Below are 16,645 nucleotides of genomic sequence, written 5' to 3' on the forward strand. Positions count from 1 at the left end.
AGAGAGAGAGGGCAGCAGCCAGGAGGTGGTGCGCCCCGTCCCAGAGGAGTCCTAGTTGGACTAGGAGAGGGGGGCGCAGCCCCCTTTCCCTCTCCCTCTCCCTCTCTTTCCTTCCCCCCCTTCTTTTCCTAGTAGGACTAGGAAAGGGGAGTCCTACTCCTACTAGGAGGAGGACTCCCCCCCTCTCCTTGGCGCGCCAAAGGGAAGCCGGCCTCCCCCTTGCTCCTTTATATACGGGGGCAGGGGGCACCTAAGAACACACTTGATATACGATATTTTAGCCGTGTGCGGTGCCCCCCTCCACCAGATTACACCTCGATAATACCGTCGCGAAGCTTAGGCGAAGCCCTGCGTCGGTGGAACATCATCATCGTCACCACGCCGTCGTGCTGACGAAACTCTCCCTCAACACTCGGCTGGATCGGAGTTCGAGGGACGTCATCGAGCTGAACGTGTGTAGAACTTCGGAGGTGCCGTACGTTCGGTACTTGATCGGTCGGATCGTGAAGACGTTCGACTACATCAACCGCGTTGTAATAACGCTTCCGCTGTCGGTCTACGAGGGTACGTGGACAACACTCTCCCCTCTCATTGCTATGCATCACCATGATCTTGCGTATGCGTAGGAAATTTTTTGAAATTACTACGTTCCCCAATCAGTGGCATCCGAGCCAGGTTTTATGCGTTGATGCTTTGCACGAGTAGAACACAAGTGAGTTGTGGGCGATATAAGTCATACTGCTTACCAGCATGTCATACTTTGGTTCAGCGGTATTGTGAGATGAAGCGGCCCGGACCGACATTACGCGTACGCTTACGCGAGACTGGTTTCACCGTTCGGAGCACTCGCTGCTTAAAGGTGACTGGCGGGTGTCTGTCTCTCTCACTTTAGTTGAACCGAGTGTGGCTACGCCCGGTCCTTGCGAAGGTTAAAACAGCACCAACTTGACAAACTATCGTTGTGGTTTTGATGCGTAGGTAAGAACGGTTCTTGCTAAGCCCGTAGCAGCCACGTAAAACTTGCAACAACAAAGTAGAGGACGTCTAACTTGTTTTTGCAAGGCATGTTGTGATGTGATATGGTCAAGACATGATGTGATATAATGTGTTGTATGAGATGATCATGTTTCGTAACCGAGTTATCGGCAACTGGCAGGAGCCATATGGTTGTCGCTTTATTGTATGAGATGCAATCGCCATGTAATAGTTTTACTTTATCACTAAGCGGTAGCTATAGTCGTAAAAGTAATAAGTTGGCGAGACGACAACGATACTACGATGGAGATCAAGGTGTCGAGCCGGTGACGATGGTGATCATGATGGTGCTTCGGAGATGGTGATCACAAGCACGGTGCTTCGGAGATGGAGATCACAAGCACAAGATGATGATGGCCATATCATATCACTTATATTGATTGCATGTGATGTTAATCCTTTATGCATCTTATCTTGCTTTGATTGACGGTAGCATTATAAGATGATCTCTCACTAAAATTTCAAGATAAAAGTGTTCTCCCTGAGTATGCACCGTTGCAAAAGTTCTTCGTGCTGAGACACCACGTGTTAATCGGGTGTGATAGGCTCTACGTTCAAATACAACGGGTGCAAACAGTTGCACACGCGGAATACTCGGGTTAAACTTGACGAGCCTAGCATATACAGATATGGCCTCGGAACACAGAGACCGAAAGGTCGAGCGTGAATCATATAGTAGATATGATCAACATAGTGATGTTCACCATTGAAACTACTCCATCTCACGTGTTAATCGGTCATGGTTTAGTTGCTTTGGATCACGTAATCACTTAGATGATTAGAGAGATGTCTATCTAAGTGGGAGTTCTTAAGTAATATGATTAATTGAACTTAAATTTATCATGAACTTAGTACCTGATAGTATCTTGCTTGTCTATGTTAATTGTAGATATATGGCCCGTGCTGTTGTTCCGTTGAATTTTAATGCGTTCCTTGAGAAAGCTAAGTTGAAAGATGATGGTAGCAATTACACGGACTGGGTCCGTAACTTGAGGATTATCCTCATTGCTGCACAGAAGAATTACGTCCTGGAAGCACCGCTAGGTGCCAGGCCTCCTGCAAGAGCTACACCAGAAGTTATGAACGTCTGGCAAAGCAAAGCTGATGACTACTCAATAGTTCAGTGTGCCATGCTTTACGGCTTAGAACCGGGACTTCAACGACGTTTTGAACGTCATGGAGCATATGAGATGTTCCAGGAGTTGAAGTTAATATTTCAAGCAAATGCCCGGATTGAGAGGTATGAAGTCTCCAATAAGTTCTATAGCTGCAAGATGGAAGAGAATAGTTCTGTCAGTGAGCATATACTCAGAATGTCTGGGTATAATAATCACTTGATTCAACTGGGAGTTCAACTTCCGGATGATTGCATCATTGACAGAATTCTTCAATCACTGCCACCAAGCTACAAGAGCTTCGTGATGAACTATAACATGCAAGGGATGGATAAGACGATTCCTGAGCTCTTCGCAATGCTAAAGGCAGTGGAGGTAGAAATCAAAAAGGAGCATCAAGTGTTGATGGTCAGTAAAACCACTAGTTTCAAGAAAAAGGGCAAAGGGAAGAAGAAAGGGAACTTCAAGAAGAATAGCAAGCAAGTTGCTGTTCAGGAGAAGAAATCCAAGTCTGGACCTATGCCTGAAACTGAGTGCTTCTACTGTAAGCGGACTGGCCACTGGAAGCGGAACTGCCCCAAGTATTTGGCGGATAAGAAGGATGGCAAGGTTAACAAAGGTATATGTGATATACATGTTATTGATGTGTACCTTACTAATACTCGCAGTAGCACCTGGGTATTTGATACTGGTTCTGTTGCTAATATTTGCAACTCAAAACAGGGGCTACGGATTAAGCGAAGTTTAGCTAAGGACGAGGTGACGATGCGCGTGGGAAATGGTTCCAAAGTCGATGTGATCGCCGCCGGCACGCTACCTCTACATCTACCTTCGGGATTAGTTTTCGACCTAAATAATTGTTATTTGGTGCCAGCGTTGTGCATGAACATTATATCTGGATCTTGTTTAATGCGAGACGGTTATTCATTTAAATCAGAGAATAATGGTTGTTCTATTTATATGAATAATATCTTTTATGGTCATGCACCCTTGAAAAGTGGTCTATTTTTAATGAATCTCGATAGTAGTGATACACATAATCATAATGTTGAAACCAAAAGATGCAGAGTTAATAATGACAGTGCAACTTATATGTGGCACTGCCGTTTGGGTCATATCGGTGTAAAGCGCATGAAGAAACTCCATACTGATGGAATTTTGGAAACACTTGATTTTGAATCACTTGGTACTTGCGAACCGTGCCTTATGGGCAAGATGACAAAAACACCGTTCTCCGGAATTATGGAGAGAGCAAAAGATTTGTTGGAAATCATACATACAGATGTATGTGGTCCGATGAATATTGAAGCTCGTGGCGGATATCGTTATTTTCTCACCTTCACAGATGATTTGAGCAGATATGGGTATATCTACTTAATGAAACATAAGTCTGAAACATTTGAAAAGTTCAAAGAATTTCAGAGTGAAGTTGAAAATCATCGTAACAAGAAAATAAAATTCCTACGATCTGATCGTGGAGGAGAATATTTGAGTTACGAGTTTGGTCTACATTTGAAACAATGCGGAATAGTTTCGCAACTCACGCCACCCGGAACAGCACAGCGTAATGGTGTGTCTGAACGTCGTAATCACACTTTACTAGATATGGTGCGATCTATGATGTCTCTTACTGATTTACCGCTATCGTTTTGGGGTTATGCTTTAGAGACGGCTGCATTCACTCTAAATAGGACACCATCGAAATCCGTTGAGACGACGCCTTATGAACTATGGTTTGGCAAGAAACCAAAGTTGTCGTATCTTAAAGTTTGGGGTTGCGATGCTTATGTGAAGAAACTTCAACCTGATAAGCTCGAACCTAAATCGGAGAAATGTGTCTTCATAGGATACCCAAAGGAGACCGTTGGGTACACCTTCTATCACAGATCCGAAGGCAAGATATTTGTTGCTAGAAATGGATCCTTTCTAGAGAAGGAGTTTCTCTCGAAAGATGTGAGTTGGAGGAAAGTAGAACTTGATGAGGTAACCGTACCTGCTCCCTTATTGGAAAGTAGATCATCGCAGAGATCAGTTTCTGCGACACCTACACCAAGTAGTGAGGAAGTTAATGATAATGATCATGAAACTTCAGATCAAGTTATTAGTGAACTTCGTAGGTCAACTAGATCAAGATCCACACCAGAGTGGTATGGTAATCCTGTTCTGGAGGTCATGTTACTAGACCATGGCGAACCTACGAACTATGAAGAAGCAATGGTGAGCCCAGATTCCGCAAAATGGCTTGAAGCCATGAAATCCGAGATAGGATCCATGTATGAGAACAAAGTATGGACTTTGGTTGACTTGCCTGATGGTCGGCAAGCCATTGAAAATAAATGGATCTTCAAGAAGAAGACTGACGCTGATGGTAATGTTACTATCTATAAAGCTCGACTTATTGCGAAAGGTTTTCGACAAGTTCAAGGGATTGACTACGATGAGACCTTCTCACCCGTAGCGATGCTTAAGTCTGTCCGAATCATGTTAGCAATTGCCGCATTTTATGATTATGAAATTTGGCAAATGGATGTCAAAACTGCGTTCCTGAATGGATTTCTGGAAGAAGAGTTGTATATGATGCAACCGGAAGGTTTTGTCAATCCAAAGGGAGCTAACAAAGTGTGCAAGCTCCAGCGATCCATTTATGGACTGGTGCAAGCCTCTCGGAGTTGGAATAAACGCTTTGATAGTGTGATCAAAGCATTTGGTTTTATACAGACTTTTGGAGAAGCCTGTATTTACAAGAAAGTGAGTGGGAGCTCGATAGCATTTCTGATATTATATGTGGATGACATATTACTGATTGGAAATGATATTGAATTTCTGGATAGCATAAAGGGATACTTGAATAAAAGTTTTTCAATGAAAGACCTCGGTGAAGCTGCATATATATTAGGCATTAAGATCTATAGAGATAGATCAAGGCGCTTAATTGGACTTTCACAAAGCACATACCTTGACAAAGTTTTGAAGAAGTTCAAAATGGATCAAGCAAAGAAAGGGTTCTTGCCTGTACTACAAGGTGTGAGATTGAGTAAGACTCAATGCCCGACCACTGCAGAAGATAGAGAGAAGATGAAAGATGTTCCCTATGCTTCAGCCATAGGCTCTATCATGTATGCAATGCTGTGTACCAGACCTGATGTGTCCCTGGCTATAAGTTTAGCAGGGAGGTACCAAAGTAATCCAGGAGTGGATCACTGGACAGCGGTCAAGAACATCCTGAAATACCTGAAAAGGACTAAGGATATGTTTCTCGTATATGGAGGTGACAAAGAGCTCATCGTAAATGGTTACGTTGATGCAAGCTTTGACACTCATCCGGACGATTCGAAATCGCAAACCGGATACGTATTTACATTGAACGGTGGAGCTGTCAGTTGGTGCAGTTCCAAGCAAAGTTTCGTGGCGGGATCTACGTGTGAAGCGGAATACATAGCTGCTTCGGAAGCAGCGAATGAAGGAGTCTGGATGAAGGAGTTCATAACCGATCTAGGTGTCATACCTAGTACATCGGGACCAATGAAAATCTTTTGTGATAATACTGGTGCAATTGCCTTAGCAAAGGAATCCAGATTTCACAAGAGAACCAAGCACATCAGAAGACGCTTCAATTCCATCCGGGATTTAGTCCAGGTGGGATACATAGAAATTTGCAAGATACATACGGATCTGAATGTAGCAGATCCGTTGACTAAGCCTCTTCCACGAGCAAAACATGATCAGCACCAAGACTCCATGGGTGTAAGAATCATTTCTATGTAATCTAGATTATTGACTCTAGTGCAAGTGGGAGACTGAAGGAAATATGCCCTAGAGGCAATAATAAAGTATTATATATTTCCTTGTATCATGATAAATGTTTATTATTCATGCTAGAATTGTATTAACCGGAAACATAATACATGTGTGAATACATAGACAAACAAAGCGTCACTAGTATGCCTCTACTTGACTAGCTCGTTAATCAAAGATGGTTATGTTTCCTAGCCATAGACATGAGTTGTTATTTGATTAACGGGATCGCCTCATTAGGAGAATGACGTGATTGACATGACCCATTACGTTAGCTTAGCACCCGATCGTTTAGTATGTTGCTATTGCTTTCTTCATGACTTATACATGTTCCCATGACTATGAGATTATGCAACTCCCGTTTACCGGAGGAACACTTTGTGTGCTACCAAACGTCACAACGTAACTGGGTGATTATAAAGGTGCTCTACAGGTGTCTCCAAAGGTACTTGTTGGGTTGGCGTATTTCGAGAATAGGATTTGTCACTCCGATTGTCGGAGAGGTATCTCAGGGCCCACTCGGTAATGCACATCACTATAAGCCTTGCAAGCATTGTGACTAATGAGTTAGTTGCGGGATGATGTATTACGGAACGAGTAAAGAGACTTGCTGGTAACGAGATTGAACTAGGTATCGAGATACCGACGATCGAATCTCGGGCAAGTAACATACCGATGACAAAGGGAACAACGTATGTTGTTATGCGGTCTGACCGATAAATATCTTCATAGAATATGTGGGAGCCAATATGGGCATCCAGGTCCCGCTATTGGTTATTGACCGGAGAGGTGTCTCGGTCATGTCTACATAGTTCTCGAACCCAAAGGGTCCGCACGCTTAAAGTTACGATGACAGTTATATTATGAGTTTATGTGATTTGATGTACCGAAGGTTGTTCGGAGTCCCGGATGTGATCACGGACATGACGAGGAGTCTCGAAATGGTCGAGACGTAATGATTGATATATTGGACGACTATATTCGGACACCGGAAGTGTTCCGGAGAAGTTTCGGATTAAACCGGAGTGCCGGAGGGTTACCGGAACCCCCCGGGGAAGTATTGGGCCTTAGTGGGCCTTGAGGGGAGAGAGAGGGCAGCAGCCAGGAGGTGGTGCGCCCCCTCCCAGAGGAGTCCTAGTTGGACTAGGAGAGGGGGGCGCAGCCCCCTTTCCCTCTCCCTCTCCCTCTCTTTCCTTCCCCCCCTTCTTTTCCTAGTAGGACTAGGAAAGGGGAGTCCTACTCCTACTAGGAGGAGGACTCCCCCCCCTCTCCTTGGCGCGCCAAAGGGCAGCCGGCCTCCCCCTTGCTCCTTTATATACGGGGGCAGGGGGGCACCTAAGAACACACTTGATATACGATATTTTAGCCGTGTGCGGTGCCCCCCTCCACCAGATTACACCTCGATAATACCGTCGCGAAGCTTAGGCGAAGCCCTGCGTCGGTGGAACATCATCATCGTCACCACGCCGTCGTGCTGACGAAACTCTCCCTCAACACTCGGCTGGATCGGAGTTCGAGGGACGTCATCGAGCTGAACGTGTGTAGAACTTCGGAGGTGCCGTACGTTCGGTACTTGATCGGTCGGATCGTGAAGACGTTCGACTACATCAACCGCGTTGTAATAACGCTTCCGCTGTCGGTCTACGAGGGTACGTGGACAACACTCTCCCCTCTCGTTGCTATGCATCACCATGATCTTGCGTATGCGTAGGAATTTTTTTGAAATTACTACGTTCCCCAATCAGTCCTGCCTAACCTGCTACAGCCCGGGTTCCCGGAGTCCTGTTAGCCCAGTGCTACAACCCGAATTCACACGCTGCTGACCGACACGTTCGATGTTGATTCATGTATGCCTGTCCCCATACGTTAGTGCCGCTTTGGGTTCATGACTAGCCATGTCGGCCCGGGTTCTCTGTCATATGGATGCTAGCGACATTGTCATATACGTGAGCCAAAAGGCGCAAACGGTCCCGGGCCATGGTAAGGCGACACCCGTGGGAGTACCGTGCGTGAGGCCGCAATGTGATAGAGGTGTTACAGGCTAGATCGGTGTGACTTAGAATTAGGGTCCTGACAGTGTTGACATCAGAGCCGGACTGCCTGTAGGTGCGTTAAGCCAAACTGGTCGATGTCGAGTCTAGAAATGCTTTAGTTATATGTAGGGGAATTGATTGTGGGAGGGAACGTAAGGCGCTTTTACTCCTTTACCCTATGCCCTCTGCTCTGAGTCATTCTCTTCTCATTCTACGTGGGTTAAGGACTAGGCTCTCTTCTCTCTATCAGGTTCACGTGTTACTAATCCGTAGTAACTTATCGGATTGTTGGTTCCATGCTTCGGTTCAGTTTCTACTACCTTTAGTATGTTGTCGGTTGAACCAGAACCTTGACATGATGTTGTTGAGTGGTATTGCAAACTGTTGCGAATGTCTCAAATCTTTTTCCGAGCATTTACAGCCGTTATGTTGTACGAATTCTCCTAGAAATACTAATGCCTTGCATTATTCCGTGCTTTCAGATGGCCACCCGTTCCCAGAATCAAGTGGTTCGTCTGACCCGGTGCCTCGGCGTACCTGGTCACACGGCCATGCTGGTCCAAGTGATGGTTGAGACAGGCTATCGGTGGTATCCCGAGTATACCGTCGAGGAGCAGTTTCGAGACTTTAATCAAAGCCAATATTTTTGCACAGTCAGGATTTACCCTTCCTATCCTGGAGCTACTGAACCCCTCCATTGCTCTTATGGACTTGGGGTTACCATCGAGATGTCCGTGCAGGACGCAGCTTTCTCGATGATGACTATCATGCGAGCCAGAACTGCCTTGCTTCAGAACACTGACTTCCGCTATATGCCAGCATCACTCCCTGGGGCACAGGGGTACTATCAGGCTACTTACTGTGATCCTACCCATGAGGATTCACTACTCCGCACCACCACCGAGATGCTTGAGGACAAGGACCGTGAGAATCGTGCCTTGCAAATGGAGCTCTTTAATGCCCGTTCTGATCACTGGGCCACTCTGACACGGTTTGCACCTGCCGTGCAGGCCGGGTATATGGACATGAGGGACTTGTACCCCGTGCGGTCTGGTCTGCCAGAATGTATGGAATGGCGTGATGTAGGAGGCATCACCCCTCCTCGTGGACCCCGTCTGCCACCGTTTGTTGGACCAAGGCCACACCCGAGTCCTTATGGACCGCAAGCTCCACAGGACCGACTGTTTCCAGATGATCATGTTCAGCTCCCAGGACATGGTGGTGACTTCTATGAAGATTACTACGGAGACGTCTGAGTTGGTAGTAGTTCCACTAGTATTGTAACAGTTGTATTCCTCACAGTCCTGCGTGTCTTGTGGGATACGACTTGGTGTGTATCACGTTCCGGAGGTGTAGAAAAATAATGTATAGGAGCTTGGAATGCCTCTGATGAGATGTATCGTCTTTCACCGTAGCCGTACTCTAGCCTGGGCTTGTACTAAACTATGTATGGTGTGTATCACCGTTGGTATATACATGTCAGTTTCTATATTACCATGTCATACTGATGATCATCTCTACATTCCGTGTTATCCATTACATTCCGCATTTCCCTGCCAAGATCTAGCCATCCTTGTCTAAACCGTTGTTTTGTTTCTCCTAGGATGGTTAACACCCGCAACAACCCTGCTGTCCAGGCGCAGGGTGAAGCCAATGCAGCTAGGGGGGAGAATCTGCGACCAGAATGACAACGCTATGTACGCTTCGACCAGGTGGGTCCCGACTATAGGCACTTCCTTGCCAGCGAAGATGTAGCTGGTGGGTCCCAGCAGTCAGGGGGGCGAATCATTTTTTTGCCCGGACGCATTTCCTTGCGTGCGAAGGTGTAGCTGCTGGGCCCAGCGGTCAGGGGGGAATCATTTTTTTTGCCCGGACGCATTTCCTTGCGTGCGAAGATGTAGCTGGTGGGTCCCAGCAGTCAGGGGGGCGAATCGTCTTTTTTCGGACGCACTTCCTTGCATGCGAAGATGTAGCTGGTGGGTCCCAGTAGTCAGGGGAAACGTTTTTTTCGCGAAATACGGTGGCCCGTCCGGTGGGTCCCCGCTGTCAGGTGGAGGAATAATTATTTTGCGCGTAATAAGGAGGCACTTCCTTGCTGCGGCCGTGGACCCAGCTGTCAGCCTCTCCACGTACAGTCCACGTCCGATGGAAGCCATTCCTTGACCACGTTGACCACGCCGCGCTGAGAGCACCAGGGCGGTGGACGATGGCGAGGACTAGGAAGGGGACAACGCGGAGCCGGGGAAGACGCGGCAGTGGATGCCCACGCGTAGAGGAGTATGAGGGTTCACTCGTTCGGCTGCGGTGTGAGGCTGCCGTCACCGCAGAATAACAGGGGGTGTGGGTGCGTAGAGGGATGGCCTGGCCAGCGGTGGGAGTAGTAGCGGGCGGTGAGGCCTCCGCGGCATCACAGCCGGCCACGGGCGGCAGGAGCAGGCGGCACGACCGGTGCTGCTTTGGGCGGCTGGAGCAAGAAGACCAGAGGTTGAAGAAGCACTACGGCCGTTGGATGGACATCGTACGGTCACTGGAGCTAGAATCGTTCATATATTGACTAAAGTTTACAAAGGCCTCCATCCCAGTCAACTTAGTAGGCCCACAAGTCAGCCTCCCACCAAGGTGGGTCCCAGCTAGCAGGGGTATTCATTTTTTTGTGTGTAATAAGGAGGCACTTCCGGTGGGTCCGAGCTGACAGCGGGGCGAATGTTTTTTCGCGAAATACGGTGGCCCGTCCTGTGGGTCCCAGCAGTCAGGGGAAATGTTTTTTTTCGCGAAATACTGGTGGCCCGTCCAGTGGGCCCCTGCTGTCAGGTGGAGGAATAATTATTTTCCGCGTAATAAGGAGGCACTTCCTTGCGGCTGCCGTGGACCCAACTGTCAGCCTCTCCATGTACAGTACTCTTCCGATGGAAGTCGGTCGTTGACCACATTGACCACGCCGCGCTGAGAGCACCACGGCGGTGGACGACGGCGAGGCCTAGGAAGGGGATGACGCGGAGCCGGGGAAGACGCTGTAGTGGAAGCCCGCGCGGAGAGGAGTATGAGGGTTCACCGGTTCGGCTGCGGTGTGAGGCTGCCGTCGCCGCAGCATAACAGGGGGTGTGGGTGAATAGAGGGATACCCTGGCCAGCGGTGGGAGTAGTAGGGCCGTTGAGGCCTGCGCGGCAGCACAGCCGGCCACGGGAGGCGGGAGTGGGCGGTCCCGCCGGCGCTGCTTTGGCGGCTGGAGCAAGAAGATCAGAGATTGAAGAAACACGACGGCCGTTGGATTGACATCCAACGGTTACGTCTGCTAGAATTGTTTGTTGACGTATATAATAACTAAAAAAATCATGCATACGCGTCAACTAAACAGGCCCACAAGTCAGACCACTCCCTCTTTTTTTAATAATTTATATATAGCTCATGGCAACTTCTTATGCAATTTATTGCAGTCGTTTTTTTGGTTGGCCAGGGCCAATTTCACATATTTCTGTGGGTTCCAAACTATTTTTAATACCGAAATGTCGAGCTAGATTTAAAATACTTTGAAGATATATTTAAATTCGGTTAATGCCCAGTGAAATAGGAATCTGAAAATGTGAAAAAATCAAAAATTATAAAGTAATTGCCAATTTGTCATCTGTTTTTATATTTACAACCCATTTCATATTACTTTCAAGATTTGCAGGCGTCTTGAAAGAGTTGCAGCCCATCATGGCGTAGAAAAATAAGTAGGCCTGGATTGGGTATTCTTTAGAAAAAATAAACTGGGCTCATTTTCACAAAGAAAAAATAGCTGGGCTGGTCACATGGTGAACATAAAATATAAGCCTAGGCTAGACGGGCCACAGCCCAGTTCAAACCCTGCTCCGTCTCAACAATACCAAACAAAAAAAATACTGCTCGAGTAGCTACGTCCCAGGTGTCAGCCGATCTTCTGCTGTTCTCTTGTCTATTGACTATATACGCTCACAATGTCGTGGGTCCCAGATGTCAGGAAAACACTAGGAGGAAGCATTTTATTTTTCCATACGCTGACGTGGTGGGCCCCTACTGTCATCCTCTCCACGTACTTCTGCCAATTCCTGTTGTTTGTTGACCATGTTGACAACGCGAGAGGGCGGCGCCGCGGCGAGCGCACCAAAGCGCGCGGAGGACGTCGGCGTTAACGATTTAGGAGACGGTGGGGCGGCGATGCGTGCGCTTAGGCGCAGCCAGCCGTGGGAGGCGGAAGCAGGCGTCCCCGCCGGTGCTCGTTTGGTTTTGGCGGCTGGAGGATGACAGGACTGAAGAAACACGACAGACTGTAAAAGCAGCAGGAGTACTTAACAACCTTAACTGAAACCAGCAGTGGCACTTAACAACCAAAGCTGAAAGCAGTATGAGTACTTATACAGGTTCAACCATACAAAGCATGCCTCGAACAGTGCTACTTTGCCTACAGTTAACCAAGGGTGAGGCCGCCAAGCCCCAGGACAAGGCCCAGGCGCCACCCCGCGCATCCACAACCTTCTGAAAGCGGCTTCATCTCGCAACATGGTCAATAAACAGGATATTCGATTTAGAGCCATGGAAAAGCATGAACATAATCTTCTGTCCTATTCTCCAAGATGGACGGGCCTTCATTATTTGAGACCACCCATGAATAAGTATCTTTTCACCTCCAAGGGGAATTGAGTAGGTCGACATAAACATCATGTTGTGACCAAGCGCAAGTCTGACCCGACCATGGTCAGGCATCTGTATAGGAACAACAGAACTCGGCAGTTCCTGTTTCAAGAAGATCACAGCTGTAAAACAGTGTATAAGCAATAGTTTATGAACAACATATATAACAGAAAACAGCTCGTACCATAAGTTTCTCGACACAGTTGGACCTCTTCAACGAGTGCAGCAGTGGCACACATATCCCACGTGGCCTTCCACCATTGAAACGCCCAACAAGGACCTCAAGACGATCAATAAAGTGTAGGAACTTGTGGATGTTGATCCAGTTAAGTTCAGTGCCATTAGTAATAGCCGAGTTATTACAGAGTAACAAACAAGCAGACTGCTTAACTCTGAAAAAACCTACACGTGCCACAAATTATAAGAAATTATTCGTTAGAAGTAGCATCTTCGTGAGAGATTCGTTGCTACTTCTAAAGTTAAATTGTGATTATTTACACAGAATAGGTGGATTAAGAAGTAATCGAGGCAACAAGCAAGAACCATATACAAAACGAACATGGATGGACAATTGGAACGACGTCGGGGTGGAAGATTGCAGTGAAGATGAGACCAGGTTCTACTATTTCCATCAACATTCGTGCGCCAACTTTCAGTCCGTAACACTTGAGAAAGTTTATCCAAGTTCGGCCATAAAAAAAGCAGCGATCTTCTTGGTTCATGAACCCAACTCGGAACTTATATCCATGGCTTGTCTTCACTGTGACCATTAAACTAGTGTATTCAGTTATGGCAAGGCCGAGCATCTTGAGTACATGTGTTCTGGCAGAGCAAATAATACACTGCAGGAAAAATAATATGAGAACACAGCATGTTCAAAAAAACCCCACCCTCCCGGATAGAAAAGAGGATTCTAGGAACATACTGTGCGCGTTTCAAAATGTTATGTTAGGATGAGAAGGAACAAGTGTGGCGTCTCGCCGAGGGCGCAGAAACCTGTAGGGTACTTGCACTTTGGGCACTGCAAATGAAACACACTAGATTCAGTAGGAAGAAAAATGCATCCACGGCGGCGGCTGCCATCCTAGGATTACCTGCAACCAAGGGACTTGGATTTATCGGGGATGGATGAAGAATTCGTACTTGGTTCTCCATGAGAAAATCCTATGCAATCGCCGAGAGGGGGTTTTCTCTGAACAAGTAGACGAGGGAGAAGGGGATTCAGGCCCAGTGAAATATTGCCGCTTCGTCCGTCCAGCTTACTGCTAAAGCTGGAAAGGGGGGGTTGTGATTTGACGGCTCATTGGGCATTATTGCGGCGCTACGACCGGGGTGTGTCTACCGTGAAGTTGTGCACTCTAATTTCTGCATATGGCACGTGGACCCCGTTGCCGGTTGCCCCGCATATCAGCGAAAGGAAGTAGAAAGACAGGAGTAACTAGTTACACATAAATATATTTTTTGACAGAGAGATACTCCCTCTGTAAACAAATATACAAATCTTTTATATCACAGGCTCACCTTGCCGAGAAATATACTCCGTCTGCAACGCACGGGCATTATGGGGGTTCAACTTTTTTTATGGGGGTTCAGTTGAGAATATAATACTCAGATAGGCTCACGGTTCTGGACTTTGGGCCGCAGGCCGACCCTGCATGTTTGGGGGCCCATGTGTTCTACCTCAGCGCTTTTCATATTGCAAGCGATCGGTACGGCGCTGGTTTTAGATGTTGTCGCAAGGAGAATACACAAAATTGAATAAAGCACGGCAGCTGTTGGAATGAAATCGAACGACAGTTCCTAACCAGCAATCAGAGTTGCAATTCTATCAACGATATACCATGTGATAAATAATACTGTCGTACTACTTATACACACAGGACACTTGTTTCACCATGCCAGATTATTACATCAAAATCTCTCGGAGGATAGATCAGTTCGGCAGTTGCGTGCTGCTACTGAAGAATTTCAAAGTTGATTTGGACCAGCTCTCCTTGCCGAGAAAGTTTGATTTTGACATCATCCCCTACCGCAAGATATGATTTAGATTTGAACCTTGACCATCCTTTAGCATCAATCATCATGCGACCATCCTTTGTACTTACGGTATATTGAGCAGGTTCATTCACACCAAGGCTGCGCATGGTAAGAGAAACTTGGCCGCGGTCGCCCAAATTGTTGAACGACTCCCTCATTGCTCTAGGAATTCTCTGTTTGCAAACAAGAAGACATACCCAAACAGTTAGATCAACACAGTGAATCATGTGAAACAACATGGAAAGAAAAAAGAACGAAGCACTTGGGCGGCCAATGCTTACCAAGAAGGTGGACATGTCGGTTTTTGTAAGGACTTTGGAAATGAAGTGCGAACTGCAGCCCAGTCTGTTGCCGGTGCAACTGCACGGGCCGGAGCAGATGCAAGTGCAAGTGTTGGTGCAGGTGCCCAAGCCGCTGTTGCTGCCGGAGATGGTGCTCCTTGCAGAGCAGGTGCCGGTGTCGGAGCAGGTGCCGGTGTCGATGCCCGATCCTCCGGTAGATCAGACTGATCTGCTGACGCGGTCGGTGCCCAATCCTCAGCTGGATCAGACTGAGCTGCTGCCGCTGTCAGTGCTAGAGCAACTGCCGGTGCTGGATCTGTGCGACACAGCGGCGATCGTGTCTGGTCTGCTATGATCAGCTTTCTAACTTGACTAGGATCCGTGACCGTGATCCAGTTTTTTCTTCATTTCTTTTAAACGCGAGAAGGACTAATTGTGGCATTTTTGTTAAACCAAACTGCAGTTCATCATAGGGATTCAGCTTGTACTCAGACAACAGACTGATCCAATTTTTTCCAGTAATATAAGTGATGGACAGTGCCTTCGTTACTGACACGACATAAGAAGTGAAACCTGCAAAAATAGCCATCGTAGAGCAAACCAAACGGTTTATTCTGTGATGAATGTCACATGGCAAAACCTGCATCGTAAAATTGCAGGAAAAGAAAGAAAACATGACATTAAATCAATAAGATTTAGACAGTAAATCAATAAGATTTACTTGATGTGACATGAGTGAATCCTTACGAGGAAATCACTATGTTGAAGTACTAAACAGAAGATTGATCGTCCAACTACGGGTGGCATGCTGGGGCCCCGCCTACTCCCACAAGCAGGACAGTCCAAAGGTCGTGACAAATTGTATGGACCGAACATCCATGGGACTGGAAATCCTGGTGGGTGCGACAAACCCTGCAATGCATACAGATATTGGAGTGTAACCATAATTGATAAACCGTCCTCACAAAAAATATGATCTGGATACTTCAAAATATACAGACTAAATTGAGTGGACAGACATTAACATAGACCGTTCACACACCAAAAGCGGCAGTACTAGTAAACAATACAGGGTTCACAAACACAAATCAAGTACTGAACAATAGTACTTACTACAGACAAGCAAAGTTGCACTAACTAAACTCTGCAGACTATTTCTTGCCACCGACCTACGGGATGAACCCCGCATAACTGACTAGGCCATGGACTTCGTGTGAGATGTCTACATGCACCATCACCATCTTGTCAACCTTGGAGAACCTAACAGAGTGGTCTTTCCACTCATAAACATGATGAAGAAGACATGCCGCATCAGATTTGTTGGGAAGCTTTACAAGAACCACACCCTTCGTAATCGAAGGCACATCCAGGAAATTGTTGTGGTCAAGTACAGCCTCGAGAACACGCCTGACAACAATGCTACAGGAAAACACTAGTTTAGGACACGTGGCGACAAGGACACAGCAGCTGGATAGTTCAGCAGTAGAACTCATCATCAGGTCTTCTAGTTCACACGGCATGACTTTGAGAACTTCATCTCCACCGCGGACCCGGTTCTAATTCAAACAGAAACCATATTTTATTACTACCTTCATTCAGAAATATAAGATGATTTTCGATATTATACTCCATATATGACTACATATACGCACAAAAATGAGTGAACAAAGACACTAGAACATGTCTTCAAAGGCATGAG

Source organism: Triticum aestivum, chromosome 4D (assembly GCF_018294505.1).
Source record: "Triticum aestivum cultivar Chinese Spring chromosome 4D, IWGSC CS RefSeq v2.1, whole genome shotgun sequence".
NCBI lineage: Eukaryota > Viridiplantae > Streptophyta > Magnoliopsida > Poales > Poaceae > Triticum > Triticum aestivum.